Genomic DNA, 22,175 nt, shown 5'->3' with positions numbered 1-22,175 from the left:
GAGCAACGTTCAAGATTTGACCCCAAAAGTGCACTTTGCGGTATTCAACCTTAATCGGTATTTACACAGCCTCTTGAACAAGGTGTTCCTTCTCAGTCTTTGACTTAGCGATCATGTCATCCACGTAGACCTCAATCTCTTTGTGCATCATGTCATGGAATAATGCTACCATAGCCTGCTGGTAAGTTGCCCTAGCATTCTTGAGCCCAAAGGACATCACTTTGTAGCAGAAAGTTCCCCATAGGGTGATGAAGGTCGTCTTCTTCATGTCCTTCGGTGCCATCTTTATTTGATTATAGCCCGAGAACCCATCCATGAAAGAAAACAGGGCAAAATTGGTCGTGTTATCTATGAGGATATCGATGTGCAGCAAAGGAAAGTTATCCTTTTGACTAGCTCGATTTAGATCCCGATAGTCCATGCACATTCGCACCTTCCCATCCTTTTTAGGGACTAGCACGATATTAGAGACCCATTTCGGGTATCGAGCAATGGCCAAGAAGCCAGCGTCAAATTTCTTTTTCACCTCTTCTTTTATCTTCAGGGATATATCGGGCTTCATCCTCCTTAGCTTTTGATTTATCGGGGAACACTCGGGATTTATAGGTAATCTATGTTGTACGATGTCAGAACTTAAACCAGGCATGTCTTGGTAGGACTGAGTGAAGATGTCTTGGTAACTCTCAATAGAGCTACCAATTCATCTCGGACATTCGTGGACATGCCAGTGCCAACCTTGACCTCCTTGCTTTCTCTGCCAACACCTAAGTTTATGACTTCCATTTCCTCTTGGTGGGGCATCACTTCCCTGTCTTCTTGCTCGACCATTCTTTTCAACTCTAGAGGAAGCCCCCAATCCTCATCTTCCCCATCCTGGGCTTGATTTATTAGTTGCTCAAAATCAACATCTGGGTCCTTGGTATCACTACTTTCATAGGACTCATTGTTGGATCTGTATCATTTAATCGCAACAAAAATAAATATGCAGAAGAATGAAAATAGACAAAAGTGCAAGATCAAATGAAGAAAGGGTTGTGTATTTATAATTTTGTGGGAACAAAAGTCATGCCCAAACAGGAAGCAAACCCTAAAGCCTAGGCCCAACAATAGGGTTGGAACTAACAAATTACATTGAGTTTGCCACAAAAATTCTGGATTGTTTGACGACTTGCCAACTCCCCAATTCGAACTTTGGAGGACATGGCTGCACCCAAGTTGATTGGTCTTGAGGGGTTTCTTCATTTATCACGGCAACCCGTCCCTCGCACATCCATCCCGCACTAACGAAGCTTTCATCAATGTGACAAAAGGGAATTCTTCCCACTTGTAGCCCTTGTGGCTGGCCCGCGCTTCTCTCCCTCCTTTCTAGGGCGATCCTCCTCATGTCAATGTGTGTGGGCTCGTATCCCAGCCCAAACCTTCCGCGATTCTGTGTGAACTCCACTAGACTTGCTACACCATCCCCATTCCGGCCCAAACCCATTTTGGGCTCATATTCGTGCCCCAACATCACCCGAGCCACCATCAAAGCGGCACCATAAGAACGCGGTTGCACCAGGGGAGACTCCACGTAAGCATTGCTCATGACTTCCAATGCTTGGAAGGACATTTCCAATGACTCCTCCGCAGCCTCCACATAAGGCGTGGAAGACGAACAACCCACAAGTATGTCTTCTTCTCCCGAAACTATAATCAATTGTCCCTCCACCACGAACTTTAACTTTTGATGTAGTATTGACGGGACTATCCCAACCGAATGAATCCAAGGCTGACCTAATAAGCAGCTGTAGGAAGGATTTATGTCCATTACTTGGAAGGTAATTTGGCACACATGGGGTCCAATTTGAATCGGGAGATCGATTTCCCCCCTTACATCCCGGCGATTACCGTTGAAAGCACGCACTACCATGGAGCTTGGTCTTAGGTGTGATGCATTAAAAGGAAGTTTGTCCAAAGTAGCCTTGGGCATGACATTGAGGGAAAAGCCATTGTCAATAAGAACTTTGGCCACGATGTGGTCCAAACCTTTGACACATGCGTGCAAGGCTCTATTGTGTCCCCTGCCTTCGATGAGTATTTCTTCATCGGCGAACGTGAGGTAGTTGTTGGCCATGATGTTGTTGATTATGCCCCTGAAACCCTCCATAGATATGTCTTGTGTTATGTGGGCATCGTTCAAAATCTTGACCAATAATGCCTGATGAGGCTTGGAGTTCATAAGTAGTCCCAACAGAGAGATCTTAGCTGGAGTTTTGTTTAGTTGTTCAATCACCTTGAACTAACTATGTTGGATGATTCTTAGGAACTCGGTTGCTTCCTCAGTGGATATTCCCTTTTTGCTGAAGTCATCCTCTTCCTTGGAAAACCTTCCAATCGGGACTTCATCATTCTGAATCAAGCCCGCCTTATCGCTCTCTTGCACACCTACCTTTGCTTTTCCCCTTTGAGCCTTTGGATCGTACCGGTAGTTCGGCTGCTGCGAAGATCCACCTGCTATGAGTCATGCCACTCATACCGGATATGTTTGTGACCTTAGCGGAGGATAGATCATCCTTAACATGCACGACGGACGCGTCCTTCCTTCCGTCAGGCCCTTGTGCGGCGTACTTCCATTGCACCGCCTTATCATTTTTGTAAGGGAAAGGCATAGGCTTCTTAACTGGGATGGGCTGGAATCCTCGAGGCTTCTGTGTGGCAACATCCCTAGTTAAGTGGATCACCAATGGCTTGGGTTTGCTCGGGCTTTTATCAACCGACTTCATGCACACATCCCATTCCCCCTTTCTCGCGCTACAAACTTCAATTTGGCCTTTATCCATCATCCCTTGTAGCCACTCTTCCTCCATTGGGCACGTCTCCATGTCGTGTGATGCCCCTGGATGTATTAAACAAGAAACTCCCTTGTCCTTGTCAAGACGAATCATCCTAGCTTTGTGCAGTGCTTCCAAATTGAACCTCCTAAAGGTTAACACGTCCCCCATCCGCTTTGGCCCCCGAGGTTCCCACTCTTCCACCGCATTAACCATCAAGCCTCTATGACTGATGAGGGGATTAGTCCTTACATTCGGGCTGTCCTCTTGAAATGTCAGCCATCCCACATCAATCAAACTCTGTACCTTGTGCTTGAAGGCCACACATTACTCTATTGAATCCCCGGAACACCCCCGTGATAGGTGCAAGTTGCATTGGGATTGTACCATCGAGGGAATGGAGATTGGTAGATCTTCTTAGGGTTCACTATAGCCATCTGGTTGCTGATCAGGGATGGTAGGAGGTCAACATAAGGCATTGGTATTGGGGTGAATTCCGTGGGCTTTCTTTGCGGGAAATTCCTCCTCGGATAGGTGCTTGTGTTGGGATTGGTGTTCCTAGCGGGACGAGATCGTGCGGGAAATGAATTTTGTGGGGGGGGGGGGGGGCTTTGTGGTTGAGTGAGCAATCTTTGTTGGACGGGCACCAGATTGGGAGGGTTTCCGACATTGGCCGAATAGTTTGGTTGGTGCAGGGAATATTGGTAAGTGGGGTTGTGAGGGGTTTGTTGGGATTTAGGCCATGTGGGAGCTGAAGTTACAGCATGGGTGTCTCCTTCCTTCTTCTTGGCTCCACCCACTCCGAACCTCCTATTGCTTGTGCTTGTAGAAGTGGTGTAATCGAACTTTCCCCTTCTCAAGCCTACCTCAATCCTCTCGCCCACAAACACCAAATCTGCGAAACTAGAGGGCATATAACCCACCATCTTCTCATAGTAGAACACTGACAATGTATCTACTATCATGGTTATCATTTCTCTTTTCATCATGGGGGGTGCTACTTGGGCCACCAAATCCCTCAACCTCTAGACGTACTCCTTAAAAGACTCGTGCTCCTTCTTGGTCATGTTTTGCAATTGGGTTCTATCAGGAGCCATGTCGGTGTTGTATTGATACTGCCTGATGAAAGCAGCCATCAAGTCCTTCCAAGAACTGATCTGGGAAGCTTCCAAGTTAGTATACCAAGTGATCACCGCCCCAGCCAAGCTCTCTTGGAAGAAGTGCATCAAGAGTTTCTTATCTCTTGAGTATGCCCCCATCTTTGAAAATACATTTTTAAGTGGTTCTTAGGGAAAGTGGTCCCTTTGTACTTGTTGAAGTCCGACACTTTGAACTTGGGAGGGATGACAACATCGGGCACTAAGCACAGTTCCACCATGTCGGCAAATGGATAATCACCTACCCCTTCAATGGCCCTCAGCCTCTCCTCTATGAGATCCAACTTATTTCTTGCAACAGGCAGTGTTGAGGAGCTCCCGCGGCATTGGGCTGTGGCATGCCACTAAATGCTGGTCCCTCGGTAGCATATGTAGGGTGTGGTTCAAACTCGCCCAGAGCATGATCCCGGGGCTCTTACGGGCTTCCCCCATAGGCTGAGCAAAGGGTGCATGCCCCAACTAGGGTTGCTAGCCTTCAAGGGGAACAGGAACAAAGTGGTTGACATTCTCGTTGGGCACGTGCAGTGCATTGGGTGGTGTATAGTTGGGAGGTAAGCTATACGGTGGGAAAGAATTCTTATTTTGCACCATATGGAGACCGCCCATGCTGCCTAACACCTCTCCTCCTTGACCTACCATGTTCGGGATTGGATGACTTGTGTGATTTATGCTGTATGGGTGAGTCAAATCCGCCTCAACAACGGTGCTGGTGGCTGCAACTGTGGCCGCATTGTCCTCCATCATGGAGGTCATTTGGTGATGCAATCCTCCCTAGGAAAGGACCAGTTACCAGAGCCATGAGGTAGAGGCTCTAAGAGAATTGGGCTAGAGTTGATAAAGAAGGCCTTAGGGTTCTCATGAACCTTAGGGTAGATTTTTGAGCCCATGGGCCAAGGTTGGGTCCACTCTTCTTTGTAAATAGTAGAATAGGTTGTTTTCTTCTTTTGGGCCTTGCATTTTGGCCATTCTAGTAGTATAGGGTTTTAGCCTTGTATTTCAGGGCATTTTGAGTAGTCTTTGTAGTAGGATTTTTTTTTTTGTATTTTCATGTTTTTTTTGTCATGGGGGTGAGCTTAGCTATTATAGGGGTGTGTAGCTAAGCTCTAGCTTCTCAAGGAAGCTTCTCAAGGAGGTGAGCTTAGTTTTTAGATGGGTGTGTGTAGCTAAACTCTAGCTTCTCAAGGAAGTTTTCTCAAAGAAGCTTCTCAAGGAAGTTTTCTTAAGAAAGCTTCTCAAGGAAGTTTTCTTAAGAAAGCTTCTCAAGGAAGCTACCTAGTCTATAAATAGAAGCATGTGTAACACTTGTTGTAACTTTGATGAATGAAAGTCTTATGAGATACACTTCAAAGTTCCACTTCTTTCCCTCTTTTATTCCTTCAATTTCGTGCTCTCCCCTTCTCTCTTTCTTTTCCTCCATTAAAGCATCCTCTTCAAGCTTCTTATCGAAGGCAATTCTTGGTGGTGAAGCTCCTTCTTCCTTGGCTTATTCCCTAGTGGATGGTGCCTCCCCTCTCCTCTTCTCCTTTGCCTTCCGCTGCATCTCCATGGTGAAAAATCAGCATTGAAGGACCTCATTGAAGCTCAAAGATCCAGCCTCCATAGAAGCTCCACAAGCAAGCTTCCATCAAGTGGTAATTAGAGCACAAGAGCTTCAAGTAGGTGCTCCTTAAACCTCCATTAATTTTTTTTTCTTTACCTTCTCTTCCATTGTTGTTTCTTCATTTTTCTCCATTGTATCTCCTCACATGTCTTGTTCTAAATGTTGTTAACATGATTCTTTAGAGTTTCCACTGATTAAACTTGCTATAGAAGTTAGATTTGATTTTCTATGGTTCAAATTTCTTGTTCTTGTTCTTGAACCATGAATTGTGTTGAGTTTAGGTTCCTTTGAGTTTTGTCTTGTTATTTTTTGTGGCTGAAACCTAAACCATAAAATTCTTACAAAAATATTAAAGTAGAAGAAAACCTCATAAATCTAGAGTGACTTGTTCACCTATTGTAGTTTTGTCATAGAAGTCATGTCTAGTCATGAAACTTGTCACATAAGATTTCTTATGTTGTGCTGAATTTTATTTTCTTGTTTCTTTGTCTAACTCATTTGTTCATGAGTTTACGAAATTATTTTAGCCTATTATTTGATTTGAGTCAAATCTTTCATGTTAATTAGTCCTTAACATGTTCATGCAAAATTCTTAGAGAGTCTTTGATTGTGAACCTTTTCTTGAACTTTTAGGTTTCTTTATGATTGTGTCTATTGTGAATTTGAGTTTTGGTGATTGAATTGCTGGCTGAAATGTTGATCCTAAGTGAATATTGAACTCTGAAAACTTTGGTAAACAATCCTAGTGAGTTCAACATACATAGGAAGGTTGAAAGTAAGCCCAAGGCAATCAATATACCATGCTTAAAGAAACAAATCGCTGGTGCTGGCAGCTTGGACATACAAACTTGTAAAAATTACTGAGAATTAGTTACTTCGAATTTTGAGCTGACATTTTTACTGAATTTTCTAGACATCTGGGAAAAAGTTATAAAAAAAGAAACAAGTGATTTGGATAAAAGGAAAAAATAAACAAAATCGCACAAGTTGGCAGGAAAATCAGTATCCAGAAAAAAAAGGTGAAAGGGAAGTGTGCTTGTTGTTTTGGCTCAAAATTTATTCTATAATTGGAAATTTCAATTCAAAATTAGTGTGAAGACAAGTGCCAAAGCTAGAGTTTTGTCGAGTCTTTTTTTCAGTTTTTTTACTCTACTCTAGAGCCATTATAAGTTTCTCTTTGAGTCCTAGCTTGCTTCTATGTCCTTTTCATTGCTTTAATTGTTGAATAATCCTTGAAAAATTTTCTTGTTAAAACTCCATTGGTTTAGCTTTCATTTCATTTTTTTTGGTCTTTGGTTATTGCTTGTCTCTTTGTTTCGTTGTTTGTGGGTTGCCATATAGGGAATTGGAAGGAGGATTGGTGCCATCCCTTGAAGAATTTCAGTCCAGAAGCAAGGGGCCAACCACCTTAAGAGCTATTGGACTAAGAAGCACTCCAAATTGAGTGAATCACCAAAGAGAGAACAACCACCAAAATTGAGGACCATTTTGTAATTTTGTAATTTGCAATTTACTTACCTTCATTGCTTTCAAGTTTTTGTAACAAAAAGGCCTTTCATTGGAAGTGTGTTGGGAGCCTCCAATAGGTTACCAAACTTCCATTTGTGTGTAATAATTTTAGGCAATTTTTACTTAGGATAGTGAGTGTTTTGTTAGGAACCTTGAATGTGGTCATCCAAACACTCTTAGGATTCACCTAGTTTACATTTCTTGCTTACTTTCATAGCTTATTTCTTTTACCTTCCATTGTCAAACCGCCTAGATAGCTTGCATTCTACCAATTAGTTTTTTTTACCTTATCTTTCACAGCTCTTTTAGTGTTTATTTTGGCTAGTTTCAACCATAGTTTCTTTTACCTTTTGTTTTCAAACCTCCAACAAGAAAGAACCACAACTTAGAAACCAACATGAGTCATCATTCAACTAGTGTTAATGATGAGGGTACTAGTCATAAGGACCCTCTATCTAGAATCTTATATGAGTTGAGTTCTCTCAAGTTATGGAAAGAAAAACAAGAGAGAAAAGAAAAAGGAAAAAAAAAGAGGAAGAAATAAGTCAAGATGAAAGAGAGAAAATAAGAGAGGAAGAAAGAAGAAAAATAATAAAAGAAATGAAAAGAGAAAAACATGACTCCTATAGTAGTCATGACTCTTGCAAGAGTTTAAGTGAAGAACTTAGCGACTATTATAGAGGGCGCCATAGTTCACATACTAAACATCACTCCCAAAGAAGGGAAAGGGATAGAAGGCCTCAAGAGGTTAACATTAGTCTTCCATATTTCCATGGAAAAGATAATGTTGAGGCCTACTTAGATTGGGAAATGAAGGTTGAACCACTCTTTGCTTGCCATCATATTAGCGAAGAGAGAAAAGTTCCATTGGCTACCCTTAGCTTTCAAGGGTATGCCCTCTATTGGTGGACTTCCCTTGTTAGGGAACGAAGGATTCATGGGGATCCTTCAGTAGAGTATTGGAATGATCTTAAGAGTGTCCTTAGGAAGAGGCACATTCCTCCCTACTATGAAAGGGAGCATATGAACAAGCTCCAAAGGCTTAAACAAGGGAGTATGAGTGTTGAAGAATACAGACAACAAATGGAACTACTCTTTTTAAGAGCTAGACTTAGGGAGGAGGAAAGGACAAGCATAGCGAGGTTCCTTAGTGGGCTTAATATGGAAGTAAGGGACAAGGTTGAACTCCTTCCATATAGGGACCTAGATGAACTAGTCCAACTTTGTATAAGAGTGGAACAACAACTAAAAAGAAAGCCTTCTTCAAAATCTTATGGCTTTCACTCTTATCCAAGGAAGGATCAAGCCCAAGGAATTTTGGGGGCTACACCTTCAAAACCCAAGGAAGAAAAGGGTAAGACCATAGAGAAATACACCCCTAAGACTAGTTCCCAAGAAAGGACTAGCAACATTAAATGCTTCAAATGTCTTGGGAGAGGTCACATTGCCTCTCAATGCCCCACAAAGAAAACCATGATTATGAGGGGTCAAGACATTTATAGTAGTCAAGAGGAAAATACTTCTTGCCCTTCCTCTAGTGGAAGTGAAGATGAAGTAAGGGGTGAAGAGTCTAGTGAGGAAGTCTACCCCCATGAAGAAGGTGACCTCTTAATGGTTAGAAGGCTCCTTGGAGGTCAATCTTGTGATCTATCTCAATCCCAAAGAGAGAACATATTTCATACAAGATGCAAAATTTTTGATAAAACTTGTTCTCTCATTGTGGATAGTGGATCTTGTTGCAATTGTTGTAGCACAAGATTAGTTTCCAAGTTGAACCTCACTATCATTCCCCACCCAAAACCTTATAAACTTCAATGGCTCAATGAGCAAGGGGAAATGATAGTTAACCAACAAGTGAAGGTACCTTTCTCCATTGGGACATATAAGGATGAAGTTAATTGTGATATAGTTCCCATGGAGGCAGGGCATATTCTTTTAGGAAGGTCGTGGCAATTTGATAGGAAGATCATTTACAATGGCCTAACTAATGAGATTACCCTCACCCATCTTGGCACTAAATTTGTGTTGCATCCTCAAACACCTTCACAGGTGGCCAAAGATCAACTAACTATGAAAGATAAGAGGGATGAGGAAAAAAACTAGAAAAACAAAAGAAAAAGAAGGATAGTAAGGCCTTGTCTTCGAAGGCCAAGGGGAAGGAAAAAGAGGAAAAGGATTCCTCCAAGAAGATTGTTAAGAAGGAAAATCATTTTGCAACAAAAGGTGATATTAAAAGAGCACTCCTTCTTAAACAATCTTTCTACCTTCTCCTATAAAGGGAAACATCCCTTAGCACTGCCACAATTCCTACATTTGAGACCTTACCCCCAAATGTCCAAGAACTCTTACATGAATTTGGTGATATATTTCCCAAAGAGATACCCCCTGGGCTACCTCCTTTAAGGGGAATAGAACCCCAAATAGATTTAGTCCCAGGAGCAAGCCTTCCTAATAGGCCAGCCTATAGGACTAATCCTTAGGAGACTAAGGAGATAGAGTCTCAAGTAAAAGAATTGTTGAAGAAGGGCTGGGTCCAAGAGAGCCTAAGCCCATGTGTTGTGCCAGTGTTGTTGGTGCCCAAAAAGGATGGTACGTGGAGAATGTGTACAGATTGCAGGGCCATCAACAACATCACTGTAAAGTATAAGCACCCCATTCCTAGACTTGATGATTTGCTTGATGAGTTGCATGGTGCCAATATCTTTTCAAAAATTGATCTTAAAAGTGGGTATCACCAAATCAGGATGAAAAAGGGTGATGAAGTGGAAAACCGCTTTCAAGAACAAGTTTGGTTTGTATGAATAGCTAGTGATGCCTTTTGGGCTCACTAATGCACCAAGCACCTTTATGAGGCTTATGCATCATGTCTTAAGGGATTTCATAGGTAGATTTGTAGTTGTTTATTTTGATGATATTTTAGTGTACAGTAGGAGCCTAGATGATCACTTAGGACATCTCAGGCAAGTTTTTTCAGTCCTTAGGAAAAACACCCTCTATGCAAATATATATAAGTGTACTTTTTGTGTAGATAATATAGTTTTCTTAGGGTTTGTAGTTGGTAGAAATGGGGTCCAAGTGGACCCTGAGAAAATCAAGGCCATCCAAGAATAGCCCACCCCAAAAATTGTGGGAGATATTAGGAGCTTCCATGGGTTGGCAAGCTTCTATAGAAGGTTCGTTCCTAATTTCTCTACAATTGCATCACCTCTCAATGAGCTAGTGAAGAAGAATGTGGCATTTACCTGGGGTGAAAAACAAGAGCAAGCCTTTGCTTTGCTCAAAGAAAAGCTTACTAAGGCACCTGTTCTAGCTCTTCCTGACTTTTCTAAAACTTTTGAGCTAGAATGTGATGCCTCTAGAGTGGGAGTTGGAGCTGTTTTGTTGCAAGGTGGGCACCCTATTGCTTATTTTAGTGAAAAACTTCATGGTGCCACCCTTAACTACCCCACCTATGATAAAGAGCTTTATGCCATAATAAGAGCACTCCGAACTTGGGAACATTACCTTGTTTCCAAGGAATTTGTCATTCATAGTGATCATCAATCACTTAAGTTCATTAGAAGGCAAAGCAAGTTAAACAAAAGGCATGCAAAATTGGTAGACTACCTAGAGCAATTTCCATATGTTATCAAATACAAAAAGGGAAAAACAAATGTGGTAGCTGATGCCCTCTATAGGAGACACACATTGTTTTGCTCCCTAGGAGCTCAAATTTTAGGATTTATAACATTAGGGACTTGTATGCTTTAGATGAACATTTCTCTCCCATTTACAAGAGTTGTGGGAAAAAGGCCCAAGATGGATACTATTTGGCTTAGGGGTATTTGTTCAAAGAGGGAAAGCTTTGCATACCCCAAGGAACCATCAGGAAATTACTTGTGAAGGAGAGCCATGAGGGTGGGCTCATGGGCCACTTTGGGATAGACAAGACCCTTGTCTTACTCAAAGAAAAGTTCTATTGGCCCCATATGAAGAAAGATGTCCATAAGCATTGCACTAGGTGTGTGGCTTGTTTACAAGCCAAGTCTAGGGTGATGCCTCATGGGCTATACACACCCTTACCCATTCCATTTGCACCTTGGGTAGACATTAGTATGGACTTTGTCCTTTGGCTCCCTAGAACCCAAAGAGGTGTAGACTCTATCTTTGTAGTGGTGGATAGGTTTAGCAAGATGGCACACTTTATACCATGCCACAAGGTGGATGATGCTTCCCATATCTCAAAACTCTTTTTTAGGGAAGTTGTGAGACTCCATGGTTTGCCTAGGACCATTGTGTCAGATAGAGATGCTAAGCTAGGAACTAAGCTTCTTTTCTCTACCACTTGTCATCCACAAACTGATGGGCAAACAGAGGTAGTGAATAGGTCATTATCCACTCTTTTAAGGGCTCTTCTAAAAGGTAACCATAAGTCTTGGGATGAGTATCTTCCTCATGTAGAATTTGCCTACAATAGAGGGGTTCATAGAACCACCAAGCAATCCCCTTTTGAGGTTGTCTATGGGTTCAATCCCTTAACACCCTTAGACCTCATTCCCCTCCCACTTGACACTTCTTTTATACATAAAGAAGGGGAATCTAGGTCAGAGTTTGTAAAGAAGTTGCATGAGAGGGTTAAGACCCAAATAGAGAACCAAACAAAGGTGTATTCAACTAAGGGAAATAGAGGAAGAAAGGAGCAACTTCTTAATGAGGGGGACTGGGTTTGGCTCCATCTTAGGAAGGAAAGATTCCCTACTAAAAGGAAATCCAAGCTTAGCCCAAGAGGGGATGGACCTTTTCAGGTCTTGGAGAGGATCAATAATAATGCCTATAGGTTGGACCTCCCAAGAAAGTATGGAGTCAGCACCACTTTTAATATTTCTGATTTAATTCCTTTTGCAGGTGGAGCTGATATAGAGGAGGAGGAACCAACAGATTTGAGGTCAAATCCTCTTCAAGGGGGAGGGGATGATGCAATCCTCCCTAGGAAAGGACCAGTTACCAAAGCCATGAGCAAGAGGCTCCAAGAGGATTGGGCTAGAGTTGATAAAGAAGGCCTTAGGGTTCTCATGAACCTTAGGGTAGATTTTTGAGCCCATGGGCCAAGGTTGGGTCCACTCTTCTTTGTAAATAGTAGAATAGGTTGTTTTCTTCTTTTGGGCCTTGTATTTTGGCCATTCTAGTAGTATAGGGTTTTAGCCTTGTATTTCAGGGCATTTTGAGTAGTCTTTGTAGTAGGATTTTTTTTGTATTTTCATGTTTTTTTTTGTCATGGGGTGAGCTTAGCTATTATAGGGGTGTGTAGCTAAGCTCTAGCTTCTCAAGAAAGCTTCTCAAGGAGGTGAGCTTAGTTTTTAGATGGGTGTGTGTAGCTAAACTCTAGCTTCTCAAGGAAGTTTTCTCAAAGAAGCTTCTCAAGGAAGTTTTCTTAAGAAAGCTTCTCAAGGAAGTTTTCTTAAGAAAGCTTCTCAAGGAAGTTTTCTTAAGAAAGCTTCTCAAGGAAGTTTTCTTAAGAAAGCTTCTCAAGGAAGCTACCTAGTCTATAAATAGAAGCATGTGTAACACTTGTTGTAACTTTGATGAATGAAAGTCTTATGAGATACACTTCAAAGTTCCACTTCTTTCCCTCTTTTATTCCTTCAATTTCGTGCTCCCCCCTTCTCTCTTTCTTTTCCTCCATTAAAGCATCCTCTTCAAGCTTCTTATCCAAGGAAATTCTTGGTGGTGAAGCTCCTTCTTCCTTGGCTTATTCCCTAGTGGATGGTGCCTCCCCTCTCCTCTTCTCCTTTGCCTTCCGCTGCATCTCCATGGTAAAAAATCAGCATTGAAGGACCTCATTGAAGCTCAAAGATCCAGCCTCCAAAGAAGCTCCACAAGCAAGCATTCATCATTTGGTCTTTCATGGACTCCATGTCAGCCATCATCTGCTCTTACACTTCCTCCATCTCACTCATGATTTTGGTTTTGGCACGTGTTTAATAGGGTGTCGTAAAGCGCATTCGTTCTTTTTTATTACTGTGTTTACTTTGACTATGACTACGGTTGAACAAAATGCAATGAGTAATGCAACCATGAAATAAACATGAATGCATGACAATGATAAGTTATGGAAGTATTGAACCCACATAAAAATTTCAGTAAAGACATAAGGTTGAATCAATTCTCATTTTCATTAAGGGATGTCATACCCTAATTTCGTCCGGGGATTATTACTTGATGACATGCAACCTTTGGTTAGCCGCTTTGAGATACTTGGCGTCCTTTGTTGCACAGTAAATGAAGTCCCGAGACGTCTCAGAAATCAAAAGGCAGCAGGCTTGCGCGATCCGTGAAATTTCGTAATGTGGCGGAAGTCGAAAAGAGGTGTTTTTGCGCAATCCGTGGGTTTCCGTAACTTCTTCGAAAGCTAAAAAAGAGTAAATACATAATCCGTAAGGATTCGTAACCTTACGGAAGGAAAATAAGTATCGTTACGAAATTCGTAAAATTTCGTAACGTTACAGAAAAAGAATCACCAAAAAAAAGGCAGGGGGTGTATTTAGTAAAAATGGGGGTGTAAATAGCAACCAGGCCCACTTGGGCCCTCCAGAAGATTCCTCCAGAAGGCTGTTGCTTCTGGAGGAAGCAACCTTGCTCGCTTGGGCGAGCTGGGCGGCAAGCTTCTCCCCTATTTTGCTATAAATAGGGGGAGAAGTGAAGAAGAAAAGGGTTCAGCCCTTTAGGCACTTCTCTCTCTCTCAAAATAGCTGAGGAAAATTAGTTCCGTGAAGATAATCCAAGCCGAGGCGCTTCCGTAACGTTTCCGTAACGTTTCCGCGAGTAATTACGCGAAGATTCTCGACCGTTCTTCAAGATTCATCGTTCGTTCTTCGTTTTCTTCAGTCTTCAACGAGTAAGTACCTCAAACGAAGCTTTTCAATTCATTCTATGTACCCGTGGTGGTCCACATTTTGTTTCATGTATTTTTGTTCTCGTTTTCATTCACTTTTTATACCCCCTTTTGACGTGCTTAAGCCATTTATTTAAGTCATTTCTCGCCTAATCTAAAAATAAAATAAATTTCCACTGATCGTTTGAATTGTATCATCCGTTAATTTTGGTTAAAATGAATTCCGACCGTTCGGTCGTGTCGTAACCACGTTGGAAATAAAAAAAAAGGTAAAAAGTGATATAATAATAAAAAAATACCTTTTAATAAAATAAAGCGAAAAATCAATCGGACGTTTTTTCTCTTTGGGATTTCTCATTCTTAATCGAATTGACTAATAACTAAAGTGAAACTAAGGCTAAAATCAAACTCGCCTAGTCAAGCTCGTCCACAAAAATAGGTTTTCTTTGAAAGTTTATCATTTCAGTTTCTTACTATGTAAAAAAGATCATTTTTAAGGTCCAATGCCTTTAAATAATCACCCCTCAAGTAAAAAGAATCGCTTGATTCATGCATATTAAAGAACTACGTAGGTCTGATTTCCTCTCCAAAGGAGGGTACGTAGGAGCAAAAGCCCCGCTTTTGTCGACCTCAAAAAAATAAAAAAGAAATAAAAGTCAAGATAACACAATTCCACAATTCTAACAATAGGTTGTTGTCCTTCGAGACAAACGTGAGAGGTGCTAATACCTTCCTCAAGCGTAAATACAACTCCCGAACTTAGAATTTTCTTTTTTACCGGTTTCCTTTGGTTTTCCCGACGTTTTCCACAAATAAACGTTGGTGGCGACTCCGCGCATCTTTCCTCCTTTGGGAAGTGCACCCGTGAGCCTCGCCCTCGCTCGCCCGTGAAGGGCACGTTGCGACAGTTGGCGACTCCACTGGGGATTGTTTTTTGTGAGTTAGGCCTATTTTAAGAATTGCGGAATGATGAACTTTGGGTGTGCTTTTATTGAACTATGTAAAATTTAAATAACTGTGGTTTATTTCGCATTCTTTACACTGCATTCTAAGCACCCACGGGTTTGAGTAAAAAAGGGGCCCTATACCCGGGTTCATGGGAATTTAAGGAGTGGAGGTGAAGCTATCATCATGCTAGGTCTCCGACTTGCTTGATAATAGTGAAACCTCGTCTAGAGCTTTCTCTCTTTATAATGTGTTGTCGCTGGTATTCCATACCGCCACAACATTATTATCTTGAGTGATGATACCTCTAGAAAGCAGCCGTGTGAGTTATGAATTGTTGGGGCAAAGAGCAAACACACTCCGTGCCATTTGTTCTCATGCATTTTTGGTAAATAGCACTAGTTTATAGTTTTGTTAGTGATGTTTGGTTTCTTTGGAGTAATACGTAACCTTTTTAATGCTATGTTGAGGCGCCGTCATGCCCAAAACGTAGCATTAAAATTGGATCTCTGCGGTCTCGTATGTGTGAATTACCCCTTTGTGTGGTTTTCTTTCCATTTCATGCATAAGCATTGCATCATTCATGTCGGAGTCTTGATCCACCCCTTTTTTAGGTAAAATGATGGGGACAAATCAAAACGGCAAAAGGTTTTATCAAGTCAAGGTTAAAGGTCTAGATGTCAATAGCCTCAAGGAATTGGGACGATTGATGGGACCCCTCCAAAGGCAAGCCTTCCGCAACATGTACGGAAAGATTCTAGATTTGGCCGCAATGGAGGTATTTACGGAAGCTGTCGTATCCCTCGCCCAATACTATGACCAGCCGTTGAGGTGTTTTACGTTTGGGGACTTCCAAATGGTCCCAACTATGGAAGAGTTTGAGGAAATATTAGGATGCCCTCTAGGGGGGAGGAAACCGTATCTCTTCTTCGGTTTTCTTCCTTCCTTGAGCAAGATTGCGGCTGTGGTTGGGGATTCAGCAAAGGAGTTGGATCGCACGAAGCAAACTCGGAACGACGTAGTGGGCTTGCCTCGGAAATACTTGGAAGGAAAGGCAAGGGATATGGCGAGCCAAGAGAAGTGGGGCCCGTTTGTAGATATTTTAGCCTTGCTGATTTTTGGGGTTGTCCTCTTCCCGAACGTCGACGGTTTGGTAGACTTAGCTGCCATTGATGCTTTCCTCGCATATCACCATAGCAAGGAAAGTCCAGTGGTGGCTATCTTGGCAGATTTGTTTGACACCTTTGACCGGAGGTGTGAGAAAAACAGCGCGCGGATTGTCTGTTGTTTACCCGCTCTCTGTGTATGGTTGATTTCACACCTATTCCGACAAGACACGAGACACCCGTGTCCGCTTCAAAGCTATCGCTCATGCGCCGAAAAAGGAAGAGTCGATTGGGACCAACATTTGGCTGGGATAGGGGGCAGCGCGATCAATTGGTTTCCTCGTTGGAAGGAAGGCAAGGAAGGAGTTCTTTTCTCGTGTGGGGACTACCCTAATGTTCCACTGATAGGGACTAGGGGTTGTATTAATTATAATCCCACACTCGCCATATGACAGCTAGGGTACCCCATGAGGGGAGCGCCAATCGAAGAAAGTCTCTCGCCTTGCCTTGTGAGGGATCTAGGCGCGCAAGGTCTCAAGGTTATACAAAGAATCCACAAGGCGTGGAGGAATCCATTGAAGAAAGACAAGGAGCTTAGGGGCATCCGAAATGGCGTCATTGGAGGTTATCATGGATGGCTAAGAATTCATGCGCGAGGGTTAGATTGGCTCTCCAAATTGAAAGTTATCGATGAGGAGAATTTCGAAGCTTCGGAGGAAGATGAAGAAGTCCGAGCTCTAAAGTTAGAGTTAGGGAAGGCAAGACTCGCCAAGGAGAAGTTCAAGTCAGCTACTACACACATCCGGAAAGAGTGCACCGAGTTACAAGAGGAAAACGCGGCCACTGCAAAAGCCCTTGAACAAGAAACCAAAAGGGCCCGCAAGGAGGAATATGGCCGAGAGAAATTCCAAGGAGCATTGTGGGGTAGTAACAATGGGCTCAAGCTCCGAAGAGAGGAAAGAGATCGGTCACGGGTACATGGCATGATATTAAAAGAAGAGTTAGTTGCTTGCGCGAGGTTCAAAAGGAGTTTGGCTCAACACTTGGAAGCCATGGAGCAAAACATGCTAGCTACCATAGGGCAATACAAGGAAGAATTGAACCAGTCCATGGCCCATGAACAAAAGCTAGTGGAGGATTTTGCACAAGTGTATGCCGAAAAAGAAGCAAGAGGGAGGGTGATTGATGCGTTGCATCAAGAAGCGACTATGTGGATGGATAGGTTCGCCTTGACCTTAAATGGAAGTCAAGACCTCCCGCGTCTGTTAGCCAAAGCAAAAGCCATGGCCGAAGTGTGTACTGCCCCCGAGGAGATCCATGGGCTAATCAATTACTGTCAGCAAATGATAGATTTGATGGCCCATATAATTAGGAATCGTTAGGTTCTTTTGTAACACCTTTGTATAATCTTGGCTAGATGAAAGCTTTGTTCTTTTTATAAAATGAGAAGTTCTGGACTCATTACGTTATCTAAAAATCTTAGGGTGGATCCAAGTGCTCTGATCATCCATTTGCATACTCATGTTTTGATAGCATACTCACCGTTGTTTATTTCTTTAGGAATTTCATCATAACTAAGAAAACACCAAGGCACCCCTATAACACTCGATCCAGAAAAATGGATAATGAAGAGGGCGTGTAGGAACAGATGAAGGCCGATCTATCGGCCTTAAAAGATCAAATGGCTTCCATCTCGGAGGTCATGTGAAAACTTCAGAAAACCATAGAGGATAAAGCCACCGCAACCGCCTCCAGTACAGTTAGGGAAGCGGAGCCGGTGCTGCAGCCCGCCTTGAATCCGGGCCTAGACAGAAACACGGCCGTGTTCGGTCGAAGGTATAGTCCGCAAGCTTATCCTTATGGCCTGCCTCCGGACTTCACCCCCCGTGCCACCCCGGAAGATTTAAACCAAGCCCCTACTTTCGAGGGGCAACTCCCACCTTATGAAGACTATCCCGGGCAAGACGATGGGGAAGGAGATACCCATCTTGGCCCCCTGCTCCACCTCAAAGATCCATCCCCGCATGAACTACCCCAGCCGAACATAGTCCGTCATACCCCGGCTTCACCCACACCCGTAAAAGAATCTGTTCCCTTTACAGAAGATAAGGGAAAGATTGAGGCGCTTGAAGAGAGGTTGAGAGCAGTCGAGGGCCTCGGCAATTACCCATTCTTGGATTTAGCGGATTTATGTCTCGTGCCCAACATCGTCATCCCTCCCAAGTTCAAAGTACCGGACTTTGATAAGTACAAAGGTACGACATGTCCGAAGGGGCATCTTCGGATGTATTGCCGAAAGATGGGGGCGTATTCTGCGGACGAGAAGTTGTTGGTCCATTTCTTTCAAGACAGCTTGGCCGGAGCAGCTGTAGCATGGTATACCAATCTGGAAGCTTCCCAGATCCGATCATGGAAGGACTTGGCAACTACCTTCATTAGGCAGTACCAGTACAATACGGACATGGCTCCCGATCGGAACCAGCTTCAGGGTATGACTAAACGAGAGCATGAGTCCATTAAGGAATATGCCCAGAGATGGAGAGATCTCGCAGCCCAAGTCGTACTGTCCATGACGGAGAGAGAGATGATCACAATTATGGTAGATACGTTACCCACGTTCTACTATGAAAAGCTGATAGGCTACATGCCCTCTAACTTTGCGGATCTCGTCTTCGCCGGAGAAAGGATTGAATCCGAGCCACGAAAAGGCAAGTTTGAATATGCTGCCAATATGGCCCCCAACAACAACAGAAGAGCCCCAGTAGTGGGCGCGAGGAAAAAGGAAGGAGATGCCCACGCAGTCACCACCGCCCCAACATGGATGAAAGCACCCCAAAATATCCAAAGCTCATACAAGCCCAATCCCCCAAATTTTTTAATCCGAGCCGGGAACTCCCTCCCGACTCAAGTAATAGGACCACCCGCAGCAGAAAGAGCGCCGGTCCAACGCACAGCTCCAGCCGCACCCCGGCCAGTTAATAATACAGCCCCCGGCGCGACTTATAAATATGCACAGCACCCGAAAGACAACGTCCCTCCTATTCCCATGGCATACTCCGAGCTATGGCCTTCATTATTGGAGAATCATTTGGTGGTGGCAATACACGGAAAGGTTCTCTAGCCACCCTACCCCAAGTGGTATGACCCGGGTGCCAAGTGTGTGTACCATAGTGGAGTTCCCGGACACAATATTGACTCCTGCATCCCGTTCAAGTATAAGGTGCAGCACCTGATTAGTGCCGGCTGGCTATCGTTTCAGGAGGAAGGCCCAAATGTTAAAACCAACCCGCTAGCTAGTCATGGAGGGACTAGCGTGAACGCCGTTAAAGAGGATGAGCCGACACGAACGAAAAGGTTAGGAGAGGTAGCTACTTCTAGGCACTTCATCTATCAATCACTGCAAGCGGCGTGCATGGTCTCCAGTGGTGGAGGCGAAAGAGATGAATGTTTGTTTCACCTCGGGGAGTCGCATGACATGGAAACCTGTCCCGCGGTAGAAGAATTGCTTCAGCGGCTCATGGATTGCGGGCAGCTTGAAGTGTCCATAGGAGGGAGGGAAGAACCACAAGTTTGCATGCAGTCGGAAGAGAAGAGGGTTCCTCTAACCCCCAAGGCCCTAGTAATATGTTTTACTAGGAAAGAGACCGGCTCCACACCCATATACCCCCGGGCCGCGCCCAAGCCGACGCCGTTTGCATATCAAAGTAATAAGGCCATTCCGTGGAAGTATACCCCTCCCGCGTCCAGCGAAAGAGTTGTAACCGAAGTTGACTCCCTATCGGCTAAGGTAACCAACATCACCGGCCTCAGTGGCGTAACCGGCAGTGGTCGGGTGCTCGCTTCCCCTCACCCGGCAGAGTTGCCCTCTAAAGGGAAAGCGCCCATTGTCAAAGAGCCCACAGACATAGCCACCCCCTCGAAAGAAGTAGATCCTCCAGTGGGAAGAGGGGCCGAAAAGAAAGAAGGTCTTCAAGGAAAAACAGTGACCTTGGAAGAGGCCCGAAAGTTCCTCCGCCTCATCCAACAAAGCGAGTTTAAGGTAGTCGAGCAACTGAATAAAACTCCAGCATGGATCTCTTTGCTTGAACTACTCATAAACTCCGAGCCTCATCGTGCGCTGTTGATGAAGGTCCTTAACGATGCCCATGTAGCACATGATATCTCAGTGGAGGGTTTCGAAGGCATCGTTAATCATATAACCACCAACAATTACATCGCGTTTGCGGAAGAAGAGATTCCCGTTGAGGGAAGGGGACACAACAAGGCTCTACATGTGTCGGTGAGATGTATGGACTACGTTGTCGCAAAAGTACTTATCAACAATGGATCGAGTTTGAATGTAATGCTGAAGACCACTTTGGAAAAACTTCCTTTTAGTGCGTCACGTTTAAAACCGAGCTCGATGGTGGTGCGAGCCTTTGATGGTACTCGGCGGGAAGTAATGGGGGAAATCGACATTCCCATTCAGATAGGCCCCCACACTTGGAATGTGGTGTTTCAAGTAATGGATATAAATCTCGCCTATAGCTGCCTCTTGGGAAGACCGTGGATTCATGCCCTGGGAGTGGTCCCATCAATGCTTCACCAGAAATTGAAGTTCGCAGTGGGAGGACTTTTAGTGATAGTGTCGGGTGAAGAGGACATGTTAGTGAGCTGCCCTTCCTCCGCACCGTACGTAGAAGCGGCGGAAGAATCGTTGGAAACGGCTTTCCAATCCTTTGAGGTTGTGAGCTGCGCCTCTGTGGAACCAAGTCCGTCGCTGCCTTCTCTCTCCAACGCGGCCATAATGGTGGCGCGCGTTATGCTCAGGAATGGATTTGAGCCTGGAATGGGTCTAGGCAAAGACTGCCTCGGGAATGCCGACGTGGTCGATATCAAGGGAAATCCATACAAATATGGATTAGGGTACGAACCCAGGATGCTGAGGAGGAGGAACGTGCCGTCAAGATTTCGGGCGGATAGGGTATGGCCCGGCCATATTAGCTAGTGTTTCACCAGCGCTGGAATGGTGTCCGAGGAGGAGGTAGCCGCGATAGAAGAGGAGTTCCCTCAAGACCCACCAAGTTTTGTGCAACCATGCCACCCCGATTCCCAAGTGGGGAATTGGCACGTGATAAGCCAGTCAGAAGTCTATACCGCCGATTCAATGTAATTAGAGCCTATAGATTTCCGTTCTCTTTTGTTTTGTGAAACCTACCTTATTAAATAAACAAAGAGATCTTGTTTCATTTGTTCTTGCAGTACCACCTTTTCTCATATCATTTTGCATATTTTTGTTTCTTTTGTCTTGTTTGGCATAGATATGAGGGTCGATTCTTTGAGGAACCTAACAACGAGGGTTTAACAATCGATTTCGATCGAGATATAAGCCAAACGATAAACGAGGAAGAGGAAGAGGACGTCCTGTCACCAGAGTTGGAGAGGCTGGTCGCTCAGGAAGAACGTGAAATGAAGCCTCACCAAGAAGAAACCGAATTGGTAAACTTGGGGACCACGGAGGAAAAGAAAGAAGTGAAGGTAGGAACCTGTATGACCGCGCCTATCCGCCAAGGCTTGATAACCCTTCTTGAAGAGTATCAAGATGTCTTTGCGTGGTCATATAAAGACATGCCCGGTCTAGATTCCGACATTGTGCAGCATAAGTTGCCTTTGAATCCTGGGTCTTCTCCGGTTAAGCAAAAGTTACGAAGAATGAGACCCGAGATGTCTTAAAAAATTAAAGAAGAAGTAAGGAAGCAGTTTGAGGCAGGTTTCTTAGCTGTGGCACGGTACCTGGAGTGGGTGGCCAACATTGTCCCAGTCCCGAAGAAGGACGGCAAGGTTCGAATGTGTGTAGACTACCGGGACTTGAACCGAGCCAGTCCTAAAGACAACTTTCCCCTGCCACACATTGACATATTGGTAGATAATACAGCCAAATTTGCCCTCTTCTCATTTATGGATGGTTTCTCGGGGTATAATCAAATAAAGATGGCACTCGAAGATGTAGAGAAGACCACTTTCGTCACCCTATGGGGAACGTTCTGCTATAAGGTGATGGCCTTCGGACTGAAAAATGCTGGGGCAACCTATCAGCGTGCCATGGTGGCGTTGTTCCATGACATGATGCATAATGAAATAGAGGTCTACGTAGATGACATGATTGCCAAGTCTCGGACTGAGGACGAACACCTTGTC

The sequence above is a fragment of the Glycine max genome, chromosome 15 (assembly GCF_000004515.6).
Source record: "Glycine max cultivar Williams 82 chromosome 15, Glycine_max_v4.0, whole genome shotgun sequence".
NCBI lineage: Eukaryota > Viridiplantae > Streptophyta > Magnoliopsida > Fabales > Fabaceae > Glycine > Glycine max.
The sequence above is the reverse complement of the archived record's forward strand: the minus strand, read 5'-3'. Positions refer to the sequence as shown.